General features: G+C 46.5%; 1 non-coding gene across 1 annotated transcript; it reads right to left on the bottom strand.

Annotated features, from left to right (window-relative positions):
• Positions 1-1,306: 1,306 nt before the first annotated feature.
• Positions 1,307-1,378, bottom strand: TRNAP-AGG (transfer RNA proline (anticodon AGG)). The gene has a single exon. It is a non-coding gene; the product is annotated as a tRNA-Pro (tRNA).
• Positions 1,379-3,813: the final 2,435 nt, after the last annotated feature.

Raw genomic sequence — 3,813 nt, 5'->3', positions numbered from 1 at the left:
GTCATCTTTTCCAACTTCATACAGCATCGTTAACGCTTCACTTACTTTTTTAGAAAAAATTTTATCTTTCATGATGCAATTGTTTAATTTCCAGAGGTGCCAGTTGAACTTAGGCATTTTTTCCTTTGTCCCAAGCGTGAATTTTACCAAACAGTGGTCGCTAAAGGACACTGGTATAACAACGTATTCGTCACAACTCATCACAAGGTCAAGTGGGATGTAGGCTCTATCCAAACGCGCGTGACTCTGTCCCTGAAAATGTGTGAACTCAACCCCGCCATTAGACATGCAGAGGGCCACATCTTCTAGTCCATTCTCTGCAATCAATTCCGTCAATAACAGTGCGCTTTGATCGCGCAAATTTACACGTTTAGAGTGGTCCTCAATCGCGCACACACAGTTGAAGCCACCAATTAATATCACATATTTACTACAATCAAGGAAACCACCAATCTCTTCAAAGAATGTTTTCCTTTCGTTGTCACGATTTGGGGCGTACAAGCAAATCACGCGCCAGTCAAAATTCATTAACGAAAAATCACAAACCACGAAGCGTCCGCTCTCACTGCTTCTTATACTTGTCTCAACTGCACCCATCGATCTTTTTATAAACATTGCACACCCTGCCGATAAGCCATCGGCATGTGACACGCAAACATTATACGTTGTGCTAAAAGGCGCAACCATTCGATCAGTTTCGTCCTCCCTGTGTATTTTTGTTTCTTGCACGGCGATCACGTCTAAATCATGTTCCGCAAATAGCCTACTTAATTGGTATTGGCGTCTTCTAGACGAAAGCCCGCGCACATTTAGAGTGGCGAAACGAACTGCTCTATCAAGTCTAACAGCCATCTTTATCTTTAAAAAAGGATGCGCTCACCAAACAGTCTGTGCCACGATATTGGGGTACACCCTCGGTGCGTTAGCCGTGCTGTCAAGTGGGCGGCTTAGCCGCCCTCTTCTCCCCCTCCGTAACCTTTGGCTTCGGGGTGGGCCGCAGCCGGCGACTGGTGAACGCTTTCGTCGGCGGTTCACTGCTGTTGGCGTCCTTTGTCTCTGCACCGGCGTCGTCTCACGTAATCGAGAAGAAGCGTCGACCGGCGTCGACGCTTCTTCTCGATTACGTGCTTTCACCTTAGTAATATATCTTGACTGCCTACAAAAGGGAACCATGAATGTCTTTGATCCCGTCTGGACTAAAAGCGAAAGGAAGCAAAACAGCGAAGACAAATGTGAATAACTGCCCTTTAATATTATTCGATCACATTCCGGCGGGCTGCGAAATTGAACACGAAGAAATATGAGTGGGCTCGTCCGGGATTTGAACCCGGGACCTCTAGCACCCTAAGCGAGAATCATACCCCTAGACCAACGAGCCACTTTTTTTTTCTTTATTGCCAGTCCTCAACATATCACAACACAAATTCCTAAATGATATAAACAAAGACCAAAGAAGCAACCAGGAATGAATACGCAAACGGAACAAAGAACAGTAATATCTACATTCGTTGCCATCCGCTACTGTGGCACGACGTTGTCGGATTAAAATTCCTTTAGTGCTGTCAGGGGTTCAACCCTCGACAGCCACTCAGGAACAGGCTGTTGCAACTTCTGCACTTCGACATACCGTTGCATGCATTCACAAAAGTATAGACGCGCCGGTCGGGCATCCGGGTCACAATGGTAACCCGACATTCTTGCGCGCCATAAACAGTGGAGACCCGTAAGCATGATCAGGTCGTACGGGAAACCTTCGTCGTCATATACTGGCAGAAACCTGATTCCGTGGGGATCTATAGGTAGCTCCTTTTTTAGAGTCCTTTGTAACACGTCCCAGAAGAAGACCCCTTCCCAACAGTGGATGAAGACATGATCTATGCTTTCTGTTTTTTTACATATAAGGCAGTGGGTTCCCCATGGCATGTAGAACCCACGTTGTTCAAGAAAGATTTTAACAGGTAGAGTACCGGTGTGTAATTTAAAGAAGAACGATTTTGTGGCTGGTTAAACTGGCATTTTCTTCACCCTTTTCAATACATCTAGGCCTGGGCCTCCACTGTACGGGGCTCTGTACATGGGTACCAGCAAAACACTGTCACATAAATCACGATATAACTTTTTCCGTTTTACACTCCACAAATATGCACTAGAAAAACGAACACGCAAAAAGGAGACACTCTGAATTATTTCCCTAAAGAAACCACGAACTGGTCCTGGCATTATTTCGGTGCCTACAACGAATTCGGGAAGTGATCTTGACAACCTCATTTGGATAACGGTGCGTAGAAATGGGTCATTTGTGTCTCGAAAAAATAAGAACCTGTTTACTAGTTGACGCAAGAAGAGGTGCGCCAACCCCAGACCACCATCCTTCACGCGCCGGAAGAGATTATCTCGGCTACATCGCTCCCAGCTCGATGCCCACACGAAAACAGCGAACACGCGGTGCAGTTTCTGCACATTAACCCGAGAGCACTGTAGGACCTGCATTACGTACCAGATCTTTGTTACGAGAAACATGTTGCACGCTGTTGCTTTCGCGAACATTGACAGGTGGCCGGCGTTCCATCGGTCGGCTTTTTCTTTTATTTCTTTTGTCCGCTCCTTCCGGTACTCGCTACTGTCCTTGTAGGCATCAAGGGGTGCGCCAAGGTACTTAACTGGCGTCGTGACCCAGGTGACGTTCGAAAAGTGGTCTGGTGTGGACGCCCATCCCCCGTGCCAAAACCCCAAACATTTCTGCCAGTTCACGAAGCTATTAGTGGCATTACCAAACTGTCTGACGATACTCACAGCGTTCAATACACTTTGCGTATCTTTACAACATACAGCCACATCGTCAGCATATGCCAATAACTTCACCTCTGCTGCTTGGAGGCAAAATCCCTTAATATATTCATTTTCAATGATGCCCTGACATAGCGTTTCTATGTAAACACAATACAGCAGTGGGCTGAGTGGACAACCCTGGCGAACGGAGCGCTTCACGTTAATGGGGGCCCCCAGCATTTGATTAATTATAAGTCTCGTATAGCAACTCCGGTACGCCATGGTCACCCCCTCAGTGATTATGTGGCCAAAATTAACATGTTCAAGGATGGTGAGCAATATGTCGGGAGAAACGCAATCAAACGCTTTCTCCAAGTCAAGCTGGAGGATCGGAACTGCATCACACATGGCATCACAACACTCCAGCACACACTTCAACTTATGAATGTTAGTGAAGATGGTTCTTCCGCGAATGCCACACGTCTGGTGTGGGCCGACTACTTCCTTAATGACTGACTGCATACGCCGTGCCAGCACCTTCATCAGTATTTTGTAGTCGCAGTTAGTAAGCGCTATGGGTCTATAGGAGGAAAGTTGCTTGAGCTTCTCGGTCTCTTCTGTTTTAGGTATTAGTACTGTATGGGACTGGCCGAAGGATGGTGGAAATATTTTCATTTCGTATGCTTCATTGAAAACTGCGGTCAAGATAGGAGCTAAGTGGCTTGTGAACGATTCGTACCAAGCGGCGCAAAGACCGTCTGGACCTGGTGACTTGCCAGGGTTCAGGTCGTCGATGGCCTTTATCACTTCCTGTTCACTTATCTGTCCTTCCAACCTTTCTTTAACGTCACTCGACAGCTGTGGCATTCGCTGCAAAAATAAGTGCTTGAAACTTTGCATGTTGACGGGCCTGAATGCGAAAAGTTTTTCGAAATGTTCAAAGAAGGCACGCCCTATATTCTTCATATCAGTTACTACCACCCCGTTATATTCGATGGCCTCAATCTGTTTGCGTCTGGAGTGCTTTTTTTCTAGTCCCACTGC

Source organism: Dermacentor albipictus, chromosome 1 (assembly GCF_038994185.2).
Source record: "Dermacentor albipictus isolate Rhodes 1998 colony chromosome 1, USDA_Dalb.pri_finalv2, whole genome shotgun sequence".
Classification (NCBI taxonomy): Eukaryota; Metazoa; Arthropoda; class Arachnida; order Ixodida; family Ixodidae; genus Dermacentor; species Dermacentor albipictus.
The sequence above is the reverse complement of the archived record's forward strand: the minus strand, read 5'-3'. Positions and strand labels throughout refer to the sequence as shown.